Consider the following 13,817-nt stretch of genomic DNA (forward strand, 5'->3'; position numbering starts at 1 on the left):
CAACTCTCATGTCTCTTCACAGTGGCAGACTAGAGTCAAGCTCAACAGGGTCTTCTTTCCCAGCTGATTTTGCCAAGCCCATTCCTTTGGTTCTGGTTTCACTAGATGGTGTGTAGGGACTGTGGAAATCTCATTCATCCATTCATGCGCGTCACTAATTAGATGACAAGGCATTTGGCTATCAACATGTCACACAGTTGCAGACACCTTTCTTGTAGATCATGATCATCACCATCAAAACGCACCAATGTTCGCCCGACGGCTCTTTCATCACCCTCCCACAACACATCTGAGTTTGACCTGTGGTTGTACGACTCTTTTCGGCTCCGACCGTCAAGTGGGACCTGTACCTACATCAAAAGTGTCACGCACTTCAAAGCTGGACGAAAATCCCCACCAACTTCTCCCTTTTGTGTTCACCCCATGGTGGCCGGAACCACAGCTCCCTGCAGCCGCCGAGGGAATTTGGGAAACTGCAGCCCCGACCACCCCGTCATGGACTTGAAGCACCCTTCCCGGGCAAATGCACGGCACCCAGGCTTTCTGGACCTGACGCCTCACATTTAACCGCCAAAGTGAGGTTAGCCAGAACTTTCAGCCTAGTGTAACTGCGCTCCATGAATGACACCCACTGACCAACAATCAAAATTATCTGTATTTAAGGGTATGAAGGTACCGCACTGCGGAATCCGGCAAAACCCCAACAGCGGTACACGAGATCAGGCCGCGCGCCACCCATGCCCCACGAAACCGAGTGTCGCGTCGGTGATTAACCCCGCCGCAACACACCCAGATGCGTGCCACTTGCGCCCGCGATGGACGGCGGAATGTTGCAACGGTGCCCGACCCGTGTCTGTGAGATGATCCGACGGTTCCTTGTTTCTCCTTTGGCACAATATCAGCGAGAGATGTATCACCGAGACACAAAAAGAAGAAAGTTAGTAATAAGCATATCCCATGAGCATGGTTCCATTTGACGACCTGGGCCAACCTGAAAGTCCAGCACGGTGCTGATATGCGCTGAAGGATAGTTCGTTGCAAGGCCAGTGGGGTGATTCGATATACCTGTCCTCAAAGCGTAAGAGAGTCACAGTTACTCCCGCTGTTTACCTATGCGTCATTGGATTTCTTCACTTTGACATTTAGAACACTGGGTGGATATTTGTAAGGTTGAACCCCAACACTTTTAACAACAATCTGTATACAAAAAGGACAGAGAAAATTGTTTATGATCATCTGCAGGAAGCAAACGAGAGACTGCTTTCTATCACAGTGCCTCCAGCTCACTTAGAAAGCAGTCTCTCGCCATCCTGCCTTTTATTCACAGAGAAAGGCATTTACAGGAATGCATTTTAAAGTTAACTGTCCAGTCTAAACCAGTTTTCGTGCAAACACTTGTTATTTGAAATGTGAATGATTGACTCTTTTTAATTACTCAAGAAGAGATCCGTGCCTCTTTGGGTAAAATCTGTAACTTATTCACACCATTGGTTCTCTCTAAAGTGCAGTGGGAGAACATACCATTTTGTAAGCACAATATTTCAAGTAAACATATAACACACATAAATGATAGTGAAATTGAATGACTTATGTACATTATTCCAACAATATTACATCGCGTCATCACCCACCGGAGTTCATCGCGATGTTTTATTTTAATTCAATAGTCGGATTTACTGTGGTCCGCACCAGTTCTAAGCCAGCGGCTAGGTGCCCGGCTGAGGCCACCCGTCGTACTTTCAATTACTATTGGATTACTCCAATACCAAATATGCAAATAAAAGACAAAAGAAACTAAATATGAATAAAATTATGACTCACAACACGTGGTAAGCTTTCTCTCTTGGCTTTGATCTCCGGCAAAACTAACATAAAATGCGACAAATGAAAATAAATCCAAAAAGCTTGCCAACATCATTTTTGCCGTTCCATGTATTCCGTTACTCCCCAAGTCTGCACACAATTTAGTAATTTTATTCTTATTTAGTTTCTTTTGTCTTTTATTAGCATATTTGGTATTGGAGTAATCCAAAAGTAATTAAAAGTAATCAAGTTAAAGTAACCCTACCCAACCCTGGTAACGGGCAACCGGAGCCTCCACGCCCTGACAGGTACAGGGTGATCCACAGTCGTGGAGGCCATCTAGTTGTGTGGGAATTTTTCATTCTGCTCATGTTTCTTTCAACTTTTTTTCACTGTGGTGCTCTATAGCAGGCCCCAGGCTCTCTCTCCAACACATCATAGAATAGAATAGAATAGAATAGAATAGAATAGAATAGAATAGAATAGAATAGAATAGAATAGAATAGAATAGAATAGAATATACCTTTATTGTCATTGTTACAAAATGGGTTAACATATTGTGACAACAAAATTGGGCATGACACTCCAGTTTCACACACTCACAGTGAGGTAAAAAGCCAAGAAGATAAAGGAACAGATAAGATAAGGTTATAAAACAAGGAGGATAAGGTTATAGTTATAATTTACACAATATTTACGCAAGAAATGTCGGCATGTAGGATGTTACATACAGTTTGGTATCGTAATACAGTTTGGTATCGTAAGGGTTTGTGCAATTATACATTTGGTGCAAAAATAGTCATCATGATCTTTCCTGTAATCTCACTCTGTCAACTCTCCTCTCAATTGACTTTATAACAAAAACTATTACACTTTTATCACACTGCTCCCGAATCATAACATTGTAGTGGGTTGTACATAATTCACCCACGGAACTATTGTTTAGTTAGCGAGTTCCTAGGGGGACTCTTAATTCGACCGGTTCTAGCCACTCTCGGGTGTTTGTTTTGGTTATCGCAAGTTTACATGTTATTAAAGCAGCGTCCTTTGGCGCCTTTGTTTGACACTCCGCCTACGACTCCCGTCTCTGCTCGCTACATTGGTGACCCCGACATTAGTCTCGTGGAAGTTTCCGAGGCTGTGCATACTACTGAGCATACCGTCATGGCATACGCGCCCGTTCTCAAGCTCCCCGAGTTCTGGGAGTCATCAGCGCTAACGTGGTTCGCACAAGCAGAAGCTCGATTCGCCCTGCACGGAATCACTAACGATGACTCTCGCTATTACCACGTGGTGTCTGCTCTGGGGAGCTCAACTGCAGCCAGAGCGGTGAGTTTCATCACATCCCCTCCTGAACTGGATAAATATAAGGGACTGAAGGCATATCTCCTCAGAATCTTTGAACTGTCGCGTTCTGAGCGTGCTCGACGCCTCCTTGCTATTCAGGGCTTAGGAGACAGTAAGCCATCGGATCACATGGAAATGATGTTAAACTTGCTTGGCACCGAAGAGCCAAATTTTCTTTTCATTGAACTTTTTCTGCGTCACATGCCGCCGCATGTCCAGACGGCGCTTGCAAATACAACCATTACAGATCCGCGTGCACTGGCAGAGGAAGCGGACCGGTTTTTCCTGGCCACGCATAGATACACACATGAGGTGCTGGCCCCTACACGCGCCTACACACCATCAAGTGTGACGCCCCCAGCCAGCAAGGCACGCGCGGCCACCGACGATCAGAATGTGTCAGGTCTGTGTTACTACCATGCACGTTTTGGGCCCAGGGCCAAGAAGTGCCGTCCCCCTTGCACCTCCAACGCGACGGGAAACTTCGAGGCCTGCACTCTGTAGCGGCCGTGAGTGCAGGCGCAAGAAACCGGCTACTGTTCATCCGGGACGCCATCTCCGGCCAAAAGTTCTTGTGTGACACCGGCGCCCAGAGGAGCGTCCTCCCTGCCACTGTGGACGATGTGGGGGGGGGAACACATGGACCTCCATTAACTTCTGCCAATGACACCCCCATCCGCACATACGGGACACGGACAGTGGACGTGTGTTTTGGGGGTCAGCAGTTTACATGGGTCACTGCGGATATTGCTTTTCCTCTTCTTGGTGCAGATTTTCTGTGTGCCAATGGATTACTCGTCGATGTGAAAAATGGCCGCCTCGTTGACGCATTGAATTTCTCCTCTCTCGCGTGTGTCCGCGACAAGGGGATTTTTGAGGGTCTGTCCAGCTCTCTCTTGGACGGTGATATTTACCACCGGCTCCTCGCCGAGTTCCCCAGTCTGGCGAAGCCCACCTTCTCAGCCTCCACGACCAGACATGGGGTTGAGCACCACATTGAAACCAAGGGGCCCCCGGTTCATGCCAGGGCCCGACGACTCAATCCAGACAGACTGGCAGTTGCTAAATCCGAATTTGCTAACATGGAACGTCTCGGCATCATTCGCCGATCAGACAGCCCCTGGGCCTCTCCATTACACATGGTCCCGAAACCAGGCGGTGGCTGGCGCCCATGCGGGGACTATCGCCGCCTTAACGAGGCTACCACGCCCGACCGTTACCCGGTCCCGCACATTCAAGACTTCTCTGCACACCTGGCGGGCAAAATTCTCTTTTCCAAGGTGGACCTCGTGCGCGGATACCACCAACTGCCAGTGCATCCCTCAGATATACCGAAGACGGCCGTGATAACTCCATTTGGGTTGTTCGAATTTCTCAGGATGCCGTTCGGACTGAAAAATGCCGCTCAGTCCTTCCAAAGGCTGATGGATTCAGTGCTCAGGGACATGCCTTTTGTGTTCGTCTACCTGGACGACGTCCTGGTTGCCAGCTCCTCAGAAGAGGAACACTTGGAGCACCTCAGAGACCTCTTCACCAAGCTCAGTCAGCATGGCCTGATTATAAATCCCGCGAAATGTGTTTTTGGCGTACCCTCCATCCACTTCCTTGGGCATCTCATCACCAAGGATGGGGCTTCCCCCCTGCCGTCTAAGGTAGAGGCCGTCTCCACCTTTCCTCAGCCGCCAACAGCACGGGGCCTCAGGGAGTTTCTCGGCATGGTGACATTCTACCATAGGTTTATTCGCCGAGCCGCTGATGTCATGCGCCCACTCTACGAAGCCCTCAAGGGTAGGTCACCCAATCAAGCTGTTGAATGGACCGCTGAGAGGATCAAGGCATTCAAGGACACGAAAACCGCGCTGTGCCAGGCAGCCATGCTGGCTCACCCAGCCCCCGGAGCCCCAGTCGCACTGACTACAGACGCATCAGACCTTGCAGTGGGTGCTGTGTTCGAGCAGTGGGTTGACAATGCTTGGCAGCCACTCGCCTTTTTTAGTCGCCAGCTGGTCCCCAGAGAACGTAAATACAGTGCATTCGACAGAGAACTACTTGCCATCTGGTTGGCGATTCGCCACTTCCGTTTCATCTTGGAGGGCCGTGAGTTCATCGTCTTTGTTGATCATAAGCCTCTTACGTTCTCCATGTCCAAGACGTCCGAACCATGGTCTGCTCGCCAGCAGCGCCAGCTGTCATTCATATCGGAATACACGACTGACATCAGGCACATTGCTGGGAAGTCCAACGTGGTTGCGGATTGCCTGTCCAGAGCAACCATCAGCGCTGTGCAATTGGGGCTTGATTATTCCAGTATGAGTGTGGACCAGGCTTCTGATAACGGCATCCAAACGCTCAAGAGCTCAGACACTGGTTTGCGGCTGGAGGAGGTTGCGGTCGGAAACGCAGGGGCCAAGCTTTGTGGTGACGTCTCCATGGGTTGGCCTAGGCCGCTTGTCCCTGCTGGCTGGCGTCGGGCTGTTTTTGAGGCAATACATGGCCTGTCTCATCCTGGCAGGAAAGCATCCATTAAGCTAGTGGCCCAGAAGTTTGTGTGGAAAGGGATGAGAAAGGACGTCCGGGACTGGGTCGACTCATGCGTGGCATGTCAACGCGCCAAAGTGCACCGTCACATCAAGGCCCCATTGGTACCATTTGCCATCCCCGAACGGAAGTTTGACCACGTTAACATTGACCTGGTGGGCCCACTGCCCCCTTCACACGGTTTCACTTACCTCCTGACGATGGTGGACAGGACGACCCGTTGGCCTGAAGCAGTTCCGCTGACTTCCACCTCAGCTGTCGATGTGGCCCGGGCGTTCATCGGAACCTGGGTCGCCCGTTTTGGACCCCCTGCAGATCTCTCATCTGACAGGGGCGCACAGTTCACCTCCGAGATGTGGAACACGGTTGCCGAGAGCCTTGGAGTCAAACTTCACCGCACCACTGCCTACCACCCCCAGGCTAACGGTTTGTGCGAGCGGTTCCACCGCTCGATGAAAGCGGCCTTGCGCGCCAGCCTGACCGATGGGGACTGGGTCGATAAGCTACCCTGGGTCATGCTGGGACTGAGGACCGCTCCCAAAGAGGACCTTCAGTGCTCTTCAGCTGAGTTGGTTTACGGTCAAGTGCTGCGGGTGCCAGGTGATTTCATCCCAGACCCAACGACACCCTGGGCTGCATCCAGGGAGAAGTCCATCTTGCAGGGCACTGCGGGAGCGTTTGTGCCTATCCCCACATCGCGACACGGCAGGCCAGTTTCACGGGTTCCCTCCAACCTGCGCTCGGCTGGTTTTGTTTTCATTCGCCACGATGCCCACCGCGGACCATTGCGCCCTCCTTATGATGGACCGTTTAAGGTCCTGCAGCATGGCGACAAGACCATGGTCGTGGACATCGGTGGTAGGCCAGAGACTGTCTCCGTGGACAGGGTTAAGCCTGCCCACATGGATATGTCCAAGCCATTGGAACTGGCCCAAGCCCCACGGCGCGGCCGTCCTCCTGCGGCACGACCCTTCGGTCCCGTGGGTACCCACTCTGACCCTCCGCCCCCAGCAACTGTGGGCTTTCCAACTGAGTCCACAAGCTCTCACCCCCCTGCTATTCCAACTCCTTGTACCCGCAGTGGCCGGGTCAGCGTCCCAACCAGGCACAGAGACTTTGACTATGGGTGAATTCTGGGGGGGCTTGTGTAGTGGGTTGTACATAATTCACCCACGGAACTATTGTTTAGTTAGCGAGTTCCTAGGGGGACTCTTAATTCGACCGGTTCTAGCCACTCTCGGGTGTTTGTTTTGGTTATCGTAAGTTTACATGTTATTAAAGCAGCGTCCTTTGGCGCCTTTGTTTGACACTCCGCCTACGACTCCCGTCTCTGCTCGCTACAACATCATATTAACATCTCTCTGTTTTCTATGCTGTGAGTTCTTGTTTAAGCCTGAAGGGCTTTTTGTCGTCGTTTTGTCTCATTTATCACTACATTTGTGAGATCAGAGAGAAAAGGTTTGAATATTTGATAATGACATACTTTATTCCCTTTCTTGATCTTTTAGTTCCTTCACAAACAGTTGACAAAGTGAGAAATATCTGGATATTAAGGGCTTGATAATCTCACTGAAAGATCAGAAGATAATACATGAAAGGTGACTCGCACTAACATCTACAGTTCACAGTTTACAGATCCCTTAACCTTGTCAGGCCCAGATATAGGAAATCCCTTTCCAAAAATGCAGGAATTAACGGGATTTTAAAGAATTTGTGTTTTTATTAGTTTTTTTTTAATGTTGCCATATCATCATTGGCATATATATGTATATATATAAGCAGTGATTAAGATTCAGCCAATTTTTTTCAGGATATTTGCATTTATTTTGTTTGTTTTTTCTTAGCTGAAGACTTAAGGGGGTACATGTTGGAAAAGAGCGCTACTTAATGTTCAAGTCATGTCAAGTCACATTTATTTATATAGCCCTTAATCACAAAAATGTCTCAAAGGACTGCACAGGATGGTAATCCCCCTTCCAGGATTGACCAGGGCGAATCACAATTAGCATTACTGTACACAGAATAGTAAACACTAGGTAAGATGTTGAAAATGTCCGTAAAGAGCATGACACCAACGACGCACCCAGCCTGTAAACTAGTCCAGAAAGTCTATGACGGCCACGACGCAGCTTCCCATCTCTGCCAGCTGGTAAATGCAGGGGTGGACATGCTTCAGGTCAGACGCTGGTCCGCTGACTCATCTCCAATCGTCCTTCTCCTTCATATCAGCTAGGCAGGCAGTCGGAAAAAGACAGGACAATACAGAATATGAGGTGGGCATCAATCATAAGCTTTGGAATAGAAGTGTGTCTTAAGCCTCAATTTAAAAACTTCCGTTGAGGTTGCAGATCTTATCTCCGGAGGCAGGGCTCTCGAGCCTGCAGACTTCTTGGCTCTCGGAGTCACAAGTAGACCGGCATTTTCCGAGGGCAGACTCCGTGCAGGAACATAGGGGGAAATCAAATCAGAGAGATAAGAGGGTGCAAGCCCATGCAAACATTTATATGTTAATAAGAGAACCTTAAAGTCACATCTTAAGTGGACTGGGAGCCAGTGCAAGTTGGCCAACACAGGAGTAATATGCTCAAACTTTTTGGTCTTAGTCAAAAGTCTAGCTGCTGCATTCTGAACCAGCTGCAAACTTTTAATGCTAGACATCGGGAGACCAGAAAGCAATACATTACAGTGATCAAGCCAAGAAGTAATAAACGCATGAATTAAAACCTCTGCATCTGATTGGGACAGCATCGAACGAATCTTCGCAAAATTACGGAGGTGGTAGAAAGCTTATCTAGTAATATTTTTCACGTGTAACTGAAACGACAGATCAGGATCAAATATAACACTTAGATTTTTGACCGAGTCACTATGGGTGATATTACATTTGTCTAGGTTCAGGGTAGTGTTTGAAAACAACTGACGACAGTGAGCTGGACCAATAATCAACATTTCATTTTTTCCTGGGTTAAGGCGTAAAAAATTAAGTGACATCCATCTTTGAATCTCAGTAAGGCAAGCCTCCAGATTTCTACAACTTAAATGTCCAGTTGTTTCCAGTGGCACATACAGTTGAGTGTCATCATAACGTTTTGTTTGACGCAAACTTTACTCCCTTAATGAGAGGCATAAAAACATATAGAATGTTTGAAAACATTGCCAATCTTGTTAGTTGGTAGAATAATGCAATTTAGATGATCTTTCTTCCTCAATTCTTATATCTCCTGCAGAACATACCAATATTCATCAGTAAAAACGTCTTCAAAAAATTAGATGCTTCTACCCTATTCATTTGAATACAAATCACGTAGGATTTAAAAAGAACAACTATAGAAATCCAAGATGGATGGCGGACTTGCTTTGCCCAATTTCATGGGTTACTACTGGGCGGCAGGCCTTCGCTTTATCTCGGCATTGCTGGATGACACTTTAATGTCGTGTTGCTGGTTGAAGACGGAGAGGAAGGACTGTCAGCCCTCTGCAATTGAAACGATTATACTCCCCCCTGTGGAGATTGGTAAAAATAACAATGGGCAAAATCCTCAATAAAGATATGGAAGCAAATGGGCAGGCATCTTAACCTTAGCAGAGGTTCTTTTTTTTACCTATTGCATCGAATCCGTCATTTGTCCCCTCCAATATGGATGGCTTTTTTAACTGTTGGAAGGAAATGGGTATAAGTAACATTAGGGACGTTTATATAGAGGGCTGTTTTGCATCTTTTGAACAACTTCGGGAAAAATATGACCTACCATGGACTCACCGATTCAAGTATTTTCAAATTAGAAACTATGTGAGGTAACACCTGACTGGATACGAAAATGCAACCCCTGATAAGCTGGATGGGTGTTTAAAGCTGTGCGCTGGTAACCATTTATGACTTTCCTATAAGACAAATTGCAAGATCTTTCCCAGCCAAACATCTCTAAGATAAAAGATAAATGAAGAGTGAATTGGGGCATTCCATTTCTGATAATATTTGGTGATCAAGCCTGGAGCACATGCATTATTGCTCCTTAAATGCTAGGCACCGCCTAAGTCATTTTAAGGTTGTCCATAGAATTCCTTACTCGAAAGTGGGGTTGTATTGGCTGAGGGGAGCGAGGAGGGTGTTTTGGGGTTCATGTTCGGATTTTTGTTTTCTTTTTGTTTTCTTTCTCCCTTTAAAAATATTTGAAACAAAGATACAGAAACTCCCCTACTTACGAACATTCGAGTTATGAAAAACCGTATAGATAAACATTTTTTTCGGGATGTCAAAAAATACTTGGACATTGCTGTTAGATTTTGTATTGTGCACCTTTTTCGGAGTACAGGACAGTACTGTAGTGCTTCTTTACGCCGCTACCGGCGCGTGGCACTGTGAGAGCTCACCCAACATCCACCCTGAAGAAGAAATCCGGCTTCCTCTTCCTAGTTCGTGTGTAAACACACTATACTGTATTTCCAACGCACTAAGAACTTTGACATTTGTATTGTTTAATATCTTGTGCATCCATTCAATATTGTTGGTGTAAAGTGTAAAGAAAAGGTGAGCCGTTTCTTTTGAAATGAAAGTGGAGTAAGAAACTTTATGTGGTTGAAGAAATGGTTAAATCGCTTTTTTCGGCCACTTTCTACCACGGAGGAGGAAGTCGTCTAACTCTTGAAGCTCATCTTCCAAAAGTAGGTTAAACTTAATTTTATTTATCTTTATAGAGCATATTGTCTTATTAAATGTTTATTTTTTTATTACAAAACAATACATGTTACTTATACAAGCCTTAAACATACTTGTACAAACCTTAAACTACATTCCATACAAAGTATAGCACTGGAGCAACTTACTAACCAATTCAAGTTACGAACGTTCATCCAGAACGTATCTTTTTAGTAAGTAGGGCAGTGTCAAAAATATTACAAACCAACAAATACAGAGAAATACTACAAACAAAAATACATTCTCATCAATCTCATCACTGTCTATTCCCATCTCAAAGTCACTGTCGCCATCTTGAATGGCCAAATCACATCCTGCACACTGAATCGATGACCTCTCTCTGCTGTTGGCATTCTGAAACGAAAGCGTTAAAACATAGATTAACATACCAATGTATCAATCCCATTTGCACACCCCACATTCCAACAGTTGCATCCATCTTCCCCAACCAAACATTTCAAACCGCATTTTAAAAGTATTCCATTCATCTAGCCATTTTATTCTCCACTTGACTACCACAAAATCTCAATGATGCCATATGCCAATAATGACATAATAGGCTCACAATAACATTTGATGAATGTATTTCATGGAAATGAAATATGTACATGCTCCAAACACTGTAATGATCTCATCTCATCTCATTAGCTGGACCGCTTATCCTCAGTAGGGTCGCGGGGGTGCTGGAGCCCATCCTAGCAATCATCGGGCAGTGGGCCTGAACTGGTTGCAAGCCAAATGCAGGGCACACGTGGACAATCAACTCACTCGCTCATTCACACCTACGGACAATTTGGACCAGCCAATTCACCTGAAATGCATGTTTTTGGAATGTGGGAGGAAACCGGAGTGCCCGGAGGAAACCCACGCAAGCACGGGGAGAACATACAAACTCCACACAGGAAGTCTGGAGCTGGATTTGAACCCACGCAGAAGGTTCCCATGACTTGAACTGTGCCGCACATGCGCTAACCACTGCGCCGCTTTTCACTTACTTGAATATGACAAATCCAGTCCAACGAATCAAAGGCAAGTTGAGGTTCACACGTTTTGCAGGGTTTGTGACTTTAGGGCCAGAGGCATTGACTTAGAAACACAACCACAGATAATCTGAGCAGGTACAAAAGGATCCATTGAAAATGTAAATACGGTCTTTAGAAAAAAAAACAAAAAACAACAAAACATTGATAGATCTTTGGGGGGCGGTAACTGTTCCGTTGCCATGGTACAACAAAGGACGAGCAGACAAAAGGGGATAACTGACAAAAATAACACAGAGCGAGCTAATGGAACCTAACCAGGACCAAACAACGAAAGGTAGCCGCATCCTCAGCGGAAAAACGTGAGGCTGGCTGACCAGTAAACATGCAGGGAGCATCCATGCATACACATAACGGAAGACCGGCAACGGGGACAAAAGTGAACTGTCGGGAATAAACCAACGGCCACAATATAACATTGCTAACGCCAGGCTATCTGGCCAGACAACAATCGTTGGACAGCCAACGAGCGCCAACCAAGAGCAAACAAAACAGGAAAGCCCACGGCAACTAACGGGGAGCTATCCGGACAAAATTACTAACCACGACACAAGCGGCGAATAACACAAACAGAAAGCTACAATAGCCTACCTAAAAGGGACCAAAGGCAAACAAGGAATGGATTATGTAACGGCAGCAGTTACATAATTAACTCACGCTGCTTTTGGAGGTCAAAGCACACAGCTCAACTGTCACAAGGCCCACAGCGGCAGGGTAAGTAAAGTTCCAATTGGTCCAAGCATGAATGAGTGGTATACAGTCGCTGATTAACATGTTGTGTTAACGGGACTCACCATTTTGAAAGTGTTTTTTCAATGATGTCACAGCTCTAGGGAAAACAAGCCGATGGGTCATCATAGACTAAATCCTGCGGCATGCAAAATATTTTGCAACATATTTGGGTTGTGGCAAAGTTGGCACCAGTCCATTTTTTAATGTTGTCGACCCAGTACCTTTTCGGCCTTCCTCTGCTACTTCTGATGGTGTTGTCAACCCTTTTGTTCGTTACATGGGCATTATATATAGCATCACATCTCCATGGCCTGGATTTTCCTTTCTAGATTTGCTGTGAAAGTCCATGATTTACAAGCGTGGAGGAAGAAAAAAGTAACCAGTGGTTACATAAGTGATAAGTCTGGCTGCAATGTTCTTGTCTTGCCAGATATGAGACTTAATGCCAAAAAAACGTTAATTAGATTAGATAGATAGATAGATAGATAGATAGATAGATAGATAGATAGATAGATACTTTATTCATCCCCGAAGGGAAATTCACTTTTCCAGCAGCATCCCTAAGCTGAGAACAATCGAAAATAACTGAGAACAATCGAAAATAACACGGGAGCTGCTGGAGTGGCTGCCATTCGTGACGGCGCCGGAGAAACGATTCAATTTGAATCATGTACAAACAAACAATTGAATCATGTACAAGAAACGATTCAATCTGAATCATGTACAAACAAACAAACAAATCATGTACAACAAACAAACAAAATATTTATGTTTCAATAAGTGGAGTGTTAATAAAATGGGGGGAAAATAATTTCTGATACTGATATAACCAGGTAAAACTAATTTTAAGTTACCTGTCCAAATGAATGTTGTGCCATCTCACCTTTCCCACTCTCTCTGCTCGCTCCTGAAACTTTATCAAATAGTCCAAAATGTTACCTCATCTTCTCCGCTCACCTCGTCGTCCTCTTCTCCTTCCACTTCGCACTACAGAGACTTTTGAGACGGCGTTGTTCATATTGACGGGCCATTAATAACAATAACGTAAAATGGTCTTGCGGACCATATATGATTACACGGCGGGCCGGATGTGGCCCGCGGGCCGGGAGTTTGACACATGTGGCTTGGAAAATGAACAGAGGTTTATTTTTTTGATGTATCTCTATTGACCGAGCACCGTGTCAAATGGATTTTAGAAATGACAAAAGTTGCGCACACCTCGATGAGGAAATCCCCCATCCTGAGGCCGGCCCTCCACGCCACGCCCCCCTCATCGACAGACTCCAGATATTGCAGTGCAGGGAACGCTGGCGTGGGAGTGAATTCCTCTATGGGAGTCTGAGCTTTCGCTCCCCTGAGGACAAAACCGAACCCCTCGTTGTCTTTCTTCTGTAGGAGTGCTGTCTTCTCCTTAATGATGTAGTCACTGGGGCCGTCGTTGCCGTCGTAGGCGCCGACCGTCACATTACCTCATTCTACAGGTGTTTGAAATCCTTGAAAATGCTTGAATTTTTATGTTGTGTTTCGAAAATTTAAAAATGCGTGAATTTTGATGAAATGCTTTTAAATGCATGAAATAGTTACCATATTTCAAAACTAGTCTCCGAAAAAAAATCCTCGACACTGCTCTCTGGTGGCTTGGCTTTGAAATTCTTCTTTAC

At 46.0% G+C, this 13,817-nt stretch overlaps 1 protein-coding gene across 2 annotated transcripts in view; it reads left to right on the forward strand.

The window, feature by feature from the left end:
• LOC148373192 (syntaxin-binding protein 4) overlaps positions 1-13,817 on the forward strand; it is a 136,510-nt gene that overhangs the window by 84,318 nt on the left and 38,375 nt on the right. The gene's annotated exons all lie outside the window — the stretch shown is intronic.

The sequence above is a fragment of the Urocampus carinirostris genome, chromosome 1, assembly GCF_059441175.1.
Source record: "Urocampus carinirostris isolate Australia breed hairy pipefish chromosome 1, RoL_Ucar_1.0, whole genome shotgun sequence".
Lineage (NCBI taxonomy): Eukaryota > Metazoa > Chordata > Actinopteri > Syngnathiformes > Syngnathidae > Urocampus > Urocampus carinirostris.